The sequence below is a fragment of the Ailuropoda melanoleuca genome, chromosome 10, assembly GCF_002007445.2.
Source record: "Ailuropoda melanoleuca isolate Jingjing chromosome 10, ASM200744v2, whole genome shotgun sequence".
NCBI classification, from domain to species: domain Eukaryota; kingdom Metazoa; phylum Chordata; class Mammalia; order Carnivora; family Ursidae; genus Ailuropoda; species Ailuropoda melanoleuca.
In genome coordinates this window covers 76,950,760-76,963,179 of record NC_048227.1, presented here as the reverse complement: position 1 = coordinate 76,963,179, position 12,420 = coordinate 76,950,760, and the positions used below count along the sequence as shown (strand labels likewise).

The 12,420-nt window shown below is 41.3% G+C and overlaps 1 protein-coding gene and 1 pseudogene across 2 annotated transcripts in view; one reads left to right on the top strand and one right to left on the bottom strand.

Moving 5' to 3' along the window:
- The window catches only part of L3MBTL3 (L3MBTL histone methyl-lysine binding protein 3), a 111,564-nt gene extending 110,810 nt beyond the window's left edge, over positions 1-754 (bottom strand). For both annotated transcript variants that reach the window (XM_002923340.4, XM_002923341.4), the window contains exon 1: positions 617-754. The gene's annotated coding sequence lies outside the window, so the exon portion shown is untranslated. The remainder of the gene's footprint in view (positions 1-616) is intronic.
- Positions 666-12,420, top strand: part of LOC117804219 — a 31,729-nt pseudogene continuing 19,974 nt past the window's right edge.

Below are 12,420 nucleotides of genomic sequence, written 5' to 3'. Positions count from 1 at the left end.
CCCGGGCTGCAGCTCCGCGGCGCCCACTCGGGCACGCACCCCGGCGGAGCCCGGCGCCGCCGCGCTCCCCCACCCCGCGCCCGGTGTCATGAAAGCGACCAAAGTGACAAGCTCGGGGGGCGCGGGGGAGGGGGCCCACACGCATCCCGCCGCCTGCGCGCCGGCTAGAGCCCGACGCGGCCGCCTCGCCCCGGCTCCCTTCAGCACGGCCCCCCACACCCTTCCCCGTGTGCGCGCAAAGAAAAAAAAATACAAGTCTCTCCTCCCCCCATTTTTTCCTTTCTCTTTTCTCTCTCTTTTGTTCCTCTTTCACACTCGCACTCACTACTTCAGAGTGAGATGCCCAGAGACTCCCCCTCCAGCCGTTTCCGAGTCACTTGCCCACTTTTTTCCCCGGGATTAAGTTTTCTCCTCTTTCCCAGAGGCGCAGAGAAGTGGGGGAGAAACCCCTTCTGTCCTTTCCCCTCCCCTGATCTGTTTCACAAGACGACGGTGCGCTTCCTTCTCTCTATAGGTCTCTTAACTTTCATCCTCACCCAGAAAAATAAATGAATGGCTTTTGCACTGGCAAATCTTCTGATTAATTAGAGATTAGATCCGATCAACCGCTTCTTACCCCCAAATTTTCGCTTTTTTTTTCTCCGTCTCACGAGTAGTCCTGACAAATGGTCCAGGGCTGCGGGCGCAGTGCGCATGTGCGCGTAGAGTCAGGGCTGGGGAGAGGGGAAACTGCGCTGGTGCTGGTGCCGCCGCCGCCGCCGCCGCCGCCGCCGCTGCCGGGGAGGCTCGCTCTGGCTTCCCTGTTACTGCTGCGGCGCCTTCGCCGCTGGAAAGCAGCAATAAAGCCGGTTGGCAAATGCAGCTGCCCGCAGATACTGTTTCAGGTGCATCTTTTCAGTATCCTTGTCACCGGCTCAGAGCTGGTTCAAGAGCAGTCAAAACAAATATGAAAGACTGCTCAGGTTATAGATTTCTTTGTCTATTTTTCACTTTTTTTTTAAGGCAATTCTCAGAGCAGCTAATCCAGCATGTACTGTAAATGTATTCATTCAGCCATTAAAGAGTGGGCCTTGGTCTGATACAAACACTACCCAAAGGCTCTATGCATGCTACAGGTCATGAAAAATAAGAAATAAAGTTTTAAGCTTCTACGCAGTAGAACGCCCCCCCCCCCCCCCCGCCGTTTGGGGACTGGAAGAATGCACGGTAAAGTGCGCGTGTAAAACTTGCATGTTCTTTTGGTTCCTCTAGTATTGGTCTTTATTGACAGCTTCGACGTGTTAGGCCTCTGTTGTGAAATATGTTTGGATTTGTTCATCAACTTAGAAATCAGTGTTCCTGGACCCGGGCAATCGGCACATCCAGGACTACCCTCTTCGTGTAACCAGTTAAGATGGCTGAGCCGTCCTAAATAGCAAAACCTGTCTTTGTTAGGGCGTCAAAACTAGATCAAGAGAGAGAGTATTGTATTTCAGTATTGACAGCCTTCCACTTATTGACTGCAGGCCTCCTTTTGGGCAGCTCACCATTCTCCTTTTCTATTAGATACAAGTATTACAAAATAATTTCTGTAATTGAAGTTGTGATAAACATTGTAATGTCAATAACAGTTTACAGTTGGAGGGAAAAAAGGAGTAGAACATGTGATTTCCAGAATGGCAGAAGCAAGTCTTATATTTTGCAGAGGTGGGAAAGTAAGGGAAAGGCTCTGGCCCTCAGAGTGGACTATTTATTTTGCATCTCGTAAAAGGTGAAGGAGGCCTTTTTTTCCAAAATTGCTGCCCGAGGCCTAGAATTTAAATACATCACAGATGGAAATACTGTATTAAAAATCCCTTCTTCAAAATGTAAGTAATATTATTTCTTGATTGATTTTTTTTTTTAACTTACGGAATGTTCCTTGAACCAGTTTCAGAAAATAAACTGTTAATTTCTTCCTTTAGGACCATGAAATTACCCGACAGAATCTGACCCCCTCACAGTGACCAAATTCTCCAAACCCAAAATCAGGACATGTGGCTTGCCATGTACTCAAGAACAAAGGAATGAACCCATGAAACTGAAATGAGCTTATAAAATATGCTCACACGTTGGGCAGCCATTGGTTTAGGGGTGCGAAGTGGAGCAGGCTGGGTTAGTGAGAGCTATAGATAATCTCAGACCGCCAGTTAACTATTGATTTCACCCATTACATCCAACCCTTTTCAGAGTGGCTCCCAAGCAGCCTAATTAACTGATCTGAATTTCAGCTCCTCTCCTTTTCTCCATAGCCCTTGAATAATAAGCAGTGAAATGGCCAAAGGCAGATTATAGGAGGAACAGAAAAGAAAGGCCATGAACTACATGCAAAACTATGAGCAAACCACCAAAAAAAAACCCCTTAAATTTTAGATTTTTCTTTCTAAAAATCCATTTTAGATTTATTCTCTCAAGGTAAGTTTTGCATGGTATTTCTGTTTCACATATATTTTCAGAGATGTTGGTTCAAAAGTCTGTAAACTTATATGAATGGCCTACTTGTGCTGAGCACTCTGCAAGGTGCTAGGCAATTACAGCAGACACAAACTAGGCCACAAGGAATTCAGTCTGGCAAGAGAGAGGCCAGCGAACTGGGCATTGGATGACAGTGTGGTGTGTCATAGTAGGGTATGCAGAGCAAGGACAGTGGAGGAACACCTAGGGCAATGAGGTCGGGTTTTCCTGAAAAAGTCATAGCTAAGCTGATTCTTGAAGGACAACCATCCCTGGTGTGCTGTTTCACTTTTCCTCTGGGAAAAATGATCCAATCAGAAGAAGTCTGAGGGTTTGGAGAGCAAGGCTTGCCTGGGACCTGTGCACTTACTGAGGTCCACTAACAAAAATAAAGATGAGTTGAGGCTCTCTGGAATACATTGCCTTTCTCCTCCAGAGATTTCATCTCGGCTGTTCCCAAGATGTGGTTCAGGGTAGGAGATATTTTGAAGGTACTCACATTTAAAAGTAAGACCGCTGCCGCATTTTTCTACAGAGAACCTGTCAGTGCCACCACTCGAGACAGAGGCAGAATGCAACTTTAGAATCTAGATAACACTGTGGTATTCTTCAGGTAAACTGCTGCTATTTACAGGACCTCTCTCCATCTGGTCCCTAAATGGTAATATCCTAGTAGAAGCTTCTCTGCTGTGCCTTCACCCTTCCACCATTTAGTCACTGCTTAATAATTCATCACGAATCCCTTCTTCCTGGCTTCACTTAATCTCTCATCACTCTCCACCACTCCTGGCTTCCCATCCCACCCTCCTCCACCCCCTGACTTCTACATACCAAATCCATCCTTCGTCCTTCGGATGAGATTTCAATTTCCTTGACACCTCAAATGAAAGTATTAGTATTTGTTATTCTTTGTATTGATTTACTTAAGCCCAAACTTCTTCCCCCAAAATGACTTCAGATTACTGCATTCCTAAATATTCTGAAGCTAAAATTATTTTACACGGAAAATATTTTAAACAAATCACAACGTTCATTCTTCAGAGACTTTTGGAGGCTTCCTGTCACCTCCCAGTGTAGGTCATTTAAAACCTCTCTCACTGGACTCTTAACCATAGGAAAGGAACTAAGGGTTGCTGGAGGGGAGGGGGGTGAAGGGTTGGGGGATTGGGTGACGGGCATTAAAGGGGGGCACTTGTTGTGATGAGCACTGGGTGTTGTATGCAACTGATGAATCATTAATTCAACCCCTGAAACTAATGATACACTATGTTAACTAAATTGAATTTAAATAAAACGTTTTAAAAAGTAAAAATAAATAAAACCTCTCTCACTCTACTCCATTCTCTTACCTCTACTCTGTTCAGTTTAGAAACCTAAACTCCCTTTTCCTAACACTAAGCTTGTCCTGCACTGACAGGACTCACTCTTCCTGGCCTGGAACAGTTCAAGGATGACCTCCTCCGTGGGCCAGTCCCTCACAAACTGAAATTGGAGTGAAGTCCAAGAGATTTGCCTTCTAATCCAGTTCTGCCACCACCCGCTGGGAACCATTAGGCAGGTCACTTCACATTTCAGGGCTTCAATTCTCTCACTAGTTAGACAAAGAAAATAGAGTAATTGATTTCTGAGGCCTCTTTGGAAGTCATGTCCTGGCCCATCTTTCCCACAGAACAGGAACACTGTCACATTTTGGTACAAATAATATGGAACCAAGAAAGGAATTTTAAGTAGTGAAAATCCATCCATCTGCTAGGTATCAGAATGTTATCAGTTTATAGCTCGTTCAGTTGGTTTTAGCCTGGTACTAATGAGATCAAGGTCATGGGTTCCATTCCCTAATGGCTAGTTAGTTTTGATCTGTTTCATAGCCACAAACTGCTTTCTAACACCAGTCCCCCATGTTGTAACGTGTGCTGCTGGTCACAAGTCTCGGGGTAAAATTTAATCTTTCCATAGAAATTTACTAAATGAACAATTCTTGAAATCATCCTTTTAATGTATTATCTTACTTTTAAGTATGAGTCAAGTTACTGATTTTTTTAGCCTACATAATTGTGTGCTCCATGTTTTTCCAAGTAAAAAAATGACGTTAACATTGATTTGGCCAAGATTCTTATTATTGATATTTGTAAGAGCTGAGTTTGATATTCTTATTAGTGTTCTAGATAACACTGAAATGTTTATTAAGTACTCTCATTTGAATCCTGGTTATCTTTATTGTGACACATCTGCATACGTTCTCAGTACAAAGCTTGTAATGGTAAAATGTAATTGAAATGCTAAGGGTGAAAGAAAAAGGGTATATTACTCATCAGGTAGGGAAAGCATTATAATGTGTATCACATTCTCAACATCCTAAGGAAATTAATATAGAAAGAGCTTCTGGATAGATGTGAATATTTATTATCATTTTGTTTAGATACAGAAGTAAAGATAGAAATATGACAGACATATTCAAAAGAGTAGAATAATATGGGACTGTCAACTGCCTTCTAAATTTAAAGAAAAAAAGATAATTTATAATTTTTCATAATATACTCACTCATTTAAAGCCTAAATCCAAAAGCCTTATGACTAAATGTTAGAAGGCACAAGCCAGACTTCAGAGCATGTCTGTAACAATAGCCCCCCATACTCTTAGAGCCTGGCCCTAGAATGTTCTTTGCATTTGACCTGGCCTCCTGACCACAGCTGATTGGTCCAGGAAAGGACGTTTAATCCCACGACTGAATAGAGCAGGAAGAGTTGGCCTATGAGTCAGCAGGGAGTGCTTTCCCAAAGAATAAAAGTGATGAAATGGACCAGTCATATTCTTAAACTTGGCCATATGAACTAGAAATACTGAAGATAAAGTTAGTTCATAGGCATTATAAAAACTAAACGATTCACAGAAAGAACAAGGTAGAGTACAGGCTCATTTGCTATCAGGCATTAGAAACTATGCATAAGTAGAAATCATAAGGTAGAGCAGAGCAGAAGATAAAGATAGAGGTGCCAGAGTTTCACTGGGCTCTGCATGACCTCCTATTCCCAAAGGTTATTCTAGTCTTAGAGAGGCCTGGCCACTCTGTGATCACCATGAAGACTACCCATATAGCTAGAATGTCTGTCTTCACGAGTATTGCCATAATAACTCCCCATCCCTTCTGGGAAATTGAGTCAGTCTTTGAATTGAGTAGATAAACAAAAGAACCCAAGCAACAGCAAGGAGGATGACTTGTTCCCATTAGACTTGCAAAGTGGAGGGGAATTTTAACTCACTCTCTAGATCTGTAAAATGGGGATATGATTAGCGCCTAGCTCATAGGGTCGTTATAAGGATTGAATGGATCTATGCAAGACTAAACCTTGGCACTGGTTAGTAATCAGTAAACGTGAGCCTGAGAGTTGGGATTTTTGCCTGTTTTTGTTTTCTGCAGTATTGCTAGCATTCAGAATTGTACCTGCACACAGTTAACTATGAAAAAAAATTATTGAATGACTTAAGGAAATATTAATACACAAATCATGACATCTGCTCTTTTACTTGTCCCTTTCCCAGCTGGTTACTAGGCCATAGGTATCATGTCACAGATATGCTCATGGGCAACGTCCCCCTAAAAGTTCCTGAAAGCATGTAAACATAGAGTGTTAATGGAATTCATAGGCCCTATTTCAAAGGAGCCTGCTGTTCAGAATATATTATCTTTATTTAGCATTTATATTACACTTTTACATTTTCAAAGCCCTTTGCAGTTTTTTAACTAAATATTTGTTATAACATTCCTACGTTATCTTTCATAAGGGAGGTAACTGAGGCATGGTTCCAATCGTTAATACCTAGATCTGGAATTGAATTCATCACATAAATACAGTAAGTGTAACTGTGTATATATATATAAAAAAAAATCTGGAACATTACTTGGTTCATGTAGAATGCCGAATGGAATGTCAGTGTTTGAGAAGAAGACAATCTGTCACTTTAAATTACACTCGCTATGCCTTTCCCTTGGTTCTATTTCAGAAACTACCATCAATAGAAAGGTTTTTAAACTGAGGTTTCTCAATGGGTTTGAAGTCTTTAAAGAATAAAATTTTGAAATTCAGTATTGAAATATTTCACAATATCTCAGTAATTGCACAATCTTTTTCTGTGAAAATCTCTTCAAGACAGTAGTTCTTTCCTAGTGTCAATGTGTTGAGGGTTTCTGTATGTGCCCTTAGAATTTGTAGACAGTGAGGAATGAAGTGGGTAAAAATCAGTATACCATTGATGAAAGCGGTCAAGAGTAATCTAAGTTAACGGTCTGCAAAAGGGCTAAGGAGATTTGGGAAATACGAAAATCCAATCAGGTGTCCCTGTGGAGTTTCAAGAAAGTCTGAAATGTATTGGACCACAAAGAGATATGAGCTTTGGTTGCTATTTTGGCTGATTGACTACAGGAATATAGTCAATAATATTGTAATAACTTTGTATGATGACTGATGGTAACTACACTTATCATTTTGTAATGTATATAGCTGTCGATTCAGTATGTTGGACATCAAGAACTAACATAATCTCATATATCAACAATACTTCAATAAGAAAAAAAAAATTCCAAACCCAGCCAAACCAAAATAAAAAATCCTAACTCAGAGGAGTCCCCAGTAGAGCTGGATAATCTTTTCATTTGTCTCTATCCGATGCAGTCTTCCATGGCCAGATCAACTGCTAACTGATCTCAAGGTCAGATTCCGCTCCAGGGTTCCTCTCTCCCCATGCAAGCTCCTTCAACTGTTCCCTTCACCTTGCAAATCTCTCTCTTTTCCTCTCTCATCTCTCATGAAAAACATCCCTACTTCTTCCGCAGGCTGTGCTTCCAAATGCCATTTGCTCTTGGTCACACCTCTTTTTAGTCCTCCATGAATTTTCATGATTCTCCCAATATTTACAGTCCATTATTCTGCACTGGCTTTTTCACAGTGAAAAACATATCCATGCTTATCTTCTCAATCCTTAAAAAGAAAACCTTTTGTCAACTCTACACCCTTTTAAATACTGTGCCATAATTTCTCTTTTCCTTTGCTGCTGAACTTCTTGAACACGTAGTTTATACTCACTTTCTTCATTTCTCTACCTCCCATGCATTCTTTAGTCCATGGATGTTATGACATATGCTTTCTTCTCCGTAAAGTCTCCAATGACTTCCTGAATGTTAAATCCAATGGCCACAGTCCACCTTCTAGATTTGAAGTGTTGACTAATCCCTTCTTTGAAATTGTCTTTTCATTCAAAATTGATGCCAATTCACTAATCTCAATGTTCCCTTATCCTTCAGACCTAGTCTTTTTTTCTCCTCCCACTTGATAAATATGAGTGTTTCTGGAATTAGCTTCTGGCCTTTCCTTCTATCTCTACCTTCTCTCTGGAATGAACTCATGTACTCACCCAGCATCATTTGAACTCATTGTTATGTAAAGAATTCCTGGACTATATTTTTGTATGTGAGCATTCCACTGAGCTTCAAACTACATTTCCAATTTCTTGAGAAATAAATCCACATGGGTATTCTATGTGTTTGAAGACAATGGAATGATGTGGAGGTTTACCAGAACAAAGGCTTCAACTTTGGAGTTCCACCTGGGTTGGTTGGTTGGAGTTCCACCCAATTCTACCCCTTAACCAGGTATTAGTAACTTAATCTACCTAAACTGAGTTTCCTCCTGTGCACAATAACCTCTGCTTCACTGGACCATTATCAAGATTAAATGAGATAATGCCTGGAAAGTGCCTAGCCGATAAGAGCTTAGTAAGTGGTAACTACTGTTCTGCCTGCTGCTTCTTCCTTCTGCATTCTTCATCTCAGTTTAGAATGTCACTGTTCTCTCAGTCACTGATTTAACTACAACTTCCTCTTCCGGCCACCCACGTCCAGTTGTCAACAGATCCTATTGATTGTTCCTCTATAATAATCTCTCCTCTATGCCCTCTCCTGCCTTTTACTATTTCAACTGCCACTGCCCTACTTTGTCTCCTGCCAGGATTACTACCCTATATTTCTAACTACAGCCTTTCTACTACAATTATCTTCCTCAAATATAGCATTGGTAATGTTCCTCCCCTGCTCCCAATCCCTAAGTGGTTCCTCATAACTTTAGAAAAAGTTGATCTCCTCAGTGTGGTACTTAGTGCCCTTCCAACACCGGAGTAGAGCAATCCTTCTATCTTTAGCTAGTACACCCCACAAACCCACGAGGAAGCCATACTAAGCAAGAGCGGTGCATTGTCACTTGGCTTTGCCTTTGTTCGTGTTATTTCCTATGTTTGAAATGCCTTGTCCTTGACCTATCAAAATTTCTAACTCACTTAAACAGATATTTGTGTACCCACATTTATAGCTGCATATTCACAATAGCCAAAAGGTGGGAACAGCACAAATGTCCGTCAACAGAAGAATGGATAAACAAAATGTGGTGTGTACATACAATGGAATATTACTAAGCCTTATAAAAGGAAGGAAATTCTGACACATGCTATAACACAGGTGAAACTTGGAGACATGTGAAGTGAAATAAGCCAGTCTCAAAAGGACAGGTATTGTAGTGTTCCATTTGAATGAGGTACCTAGAGTAGTCACCCCAAAGATACAGATGTAGTGAAAAGAAGGGGCACATGCACTCCAATGTTCGTAGCAGCAATTTCCACAATAGCCAAACGGTGGAAGGAGCCGAGATGCCCTTCAACAGATGAATGGATAAAGAAGACGTGGTTCATATATACAATGGAATATTACTCAGCCATCAGAGAAGATGAATACCTTCCATTTGCATTGACATGGATGGAACTGGAGGGGATTATGCTCAGTGAAATAAGTCAGGCAGAGCTGACTTATCTCATATGGTTTCACTTATATGTGGAATATAAGGAATAGTGCAGAGGATCATAGGGGAAGGGAGGGAAAACTGAATGGGAAGAAATCAGAGAGGGAGACAAACCATGAGGGACTCTTGATTCCAGGAAACGAACTGAGGGTTGCGGAAAGGGAGGTGGGTGGCGGGGTGGGGTAACTGGGTGATGGGAATTAAGGAGGGCACGTGATGTGATGAGCACTGGTGTTATACGCAACTAATAGATCATTGAACCCTACATCAAAAACTAATGATGGTAATGGCTTTGCCACAGTGCGACTGTACTTAATACCACTGTCCGGTACCATTAAAAATGGCCAATTTTATGTTATGTATATTTTGCCACAATTAAATTTTTTTCTAATTCAATTTTAATTACATATATTAAGTACCAGGGATTATTGTAGGTACCAGGAATTCAAAAATTAATTAAATAAATAAAGTGCCGACTGTCCCAAAGGGGCGTATAATTGAGAAAGGCTCAAATTCTACCTCTACCGTGCAAAACTCCAGGTAATTACACTGGGAACTTAAAGCTTTCTTCTGTCTCTGTATCTATTTTAGCACTTGCCACATTCTGCTCTTTATTGTGTCTGGTCCTTATAAACTTTTGTCTCTCTTTTGGGATAATAAAACACCTAAGGTCAGGAGCTGTGTCTTATCTATCCATTTTTTTTAATCTATCATAGCACTTAATGCAGTTCATTGCACATAACGGGAGCTCAATAAATACTTGTAGAGTAGAACAGAATGGAATGGAAGTTAAATTTGGCCATCAGTGATGTTCCAGGCTGGAAATGACACCACCTGATTAGATGGGCCGTCCTCAGAATGGGTTTCCTGACCAACGACATTTGCCAACTAAAAGATCAAAAGAAAGCCCACCTCAAAAATACCACTGCATCACTCAATACCAGGTACTCACAGCTGTTACAGGTTTGATTTATGACCCTTAGTAAATGTGGCTATCATCTCATATCTGAATTAATTTTCTAAAATTTCACATTGAAAGCTGTAATTTAAACATGGATGGCTGGGCCTAGACACTGTCCGGCATATTTACAATCAGAGCTGTGAGCCAACCATTAAGAGTTTTGTGAAAAGAGATATAGCCACCGTCAGTTGGCTTCCCTCCCTGACCCACAGAGTTTGGAGCAGTCTGTCTCAGAGCTGGTTTGATTTTGAGTACATGGCAACACTCAGCACAAATAGCACTTAGGAATCTAGAACTTTCTATCCTCTGATAACCCTTTAATTATAAATCATCTAGGTAGCAACAGGCACTTAAGCCCGTCTTCTTGAGTGCGAGGAAAATTTTGCCCTCATCAAGATGGGATTTCCCTTTTCATCTTCAGAAGTAGAGTTCTTTATTTTACTGTCAAGATGAGGTTTAGGCACCCTGGTGCTTCATAAATTTCCAGAGTGATTACTGAGCGCCAAGAATTGTGTTATGCACTTTATCTATATTATCTTATGTCTTCTCAACAAACTATAGGGAGCAAGGTGGATGTCTTTTGTTTGTGGCTTCCCCAGATTCCCTTCCTCCTCTTTCATTAACATCACCACCTAGATCCTAGGGAGCTCCCAGCCTCATTCCATGTGGTCTTGGGGGCCTGTCTGTTCTAACACTTCCTGACATCCAGGAAGGGATGGTTAAAGGAAGTGAGGTCAATTAGACTGTCAGGAGAATCCAATTCATGGACCAAGTGACAAAGGTATGGTGGTTAAGGCAGGTTATTTCAAAATACACCCCCCGCCAAATCGTGAACAATAACCTATGAGTAGTCCTGGTCCCTGTTACCCCAAGGCCTGATCATTTAACTTTTCCTCCAACTCTGACATAGCAAATTCTGTTCCAATATATTCTTCTTTTTAAAAAATCTAATGTTAGCCAGAATCCGTTGCTTATAACCTAAAAAGCTTCCCAATAAGGTAGCATATTTGTTTTCCATTGTTCCGTAACAAATGGTCACAATTGTAGCTGCTGAAAACACATGTTTATTATTGCAGAGTTTCTATGGGTTAGGGCCCTGGGCATAGCTGACTAGGGCCTCTGTTGGGGGTCTCTCAAGGCTACAGTCCATGTGTCAGCCAGGGCTAAGCTGTCATCTGAGGTTTGGAGTCCTCTGCAGTTTGCATGGTCGTTGGCACAATTCTGCTCCTTGTGATTGTGGGACTGGGTTCCCTTTTCTTGCTGGCTGTCACTTGTTGTCAGCTGGGGGCTGCAGTTTCTGCTACATGATCCTATCTCTAGGCCTTTCGCAACAGGGCAGTTTGCTTCTTCAAGCAGGGTAGCAAAATCTCTCCCTTCAGGAAAACCCTGGACAATCCTTTTAAGGGCTCACCCGATTAGGTCAGACCCACTTGGCATTATCTCCTTTTTGATTAGCGTAAAATTAAATGACTAGGAATCTTAATTACATCTGAAATATCCCTTCACTTTTGTCACATAACATGCTCTAATCACGAGAGTAACATTCCATCACAGGTCCCTCCCAGAGTCAAGGAGAGGCAATTGGAATAGAGTACATACCAGTTTGGGGGAGCCTTTGGCACCATCATATAAGTCTGCCTAACATAGGTAATTACTCTTATTATCCTCAGTTTACAGATGAATGAAATTTAGAGAGGTTAAGTCATCTGGCAAAAATCACAAACTTCTAAATATTAATGTCAAGATTTGAACCAGGCCTGTCATCAGTGCTTAAGCTAAGCTGTGATATTCTTGAAATGCTTCTTACCTTCTTCATTTAAATCTTCTTGTACCTGCTGAAACTTTTCTGTATTTTTAAGAGTGTGTCTGGCTTCATATTTCTGCTTGATCTGAATACCCTAGTTCTCTACATCCATGTCCACATGGACAATAGGGCAAGTCACTGCAGAGACGCTAAGGCCTCTGACAAACATCTATGGAGCATTGGCATATGAAAGTCACTGTGCTGGGAGGCTCAAGAAAACTCAAGGTGGACCCCAAGAAATGTGTTTTCTATCAAAAGACGCAAGATCGAACACAAAATTATGAACATATGTGAAAAAACAGTAAAGGAGGGCATAGAAGAGGGAATAACGAATTCTGAC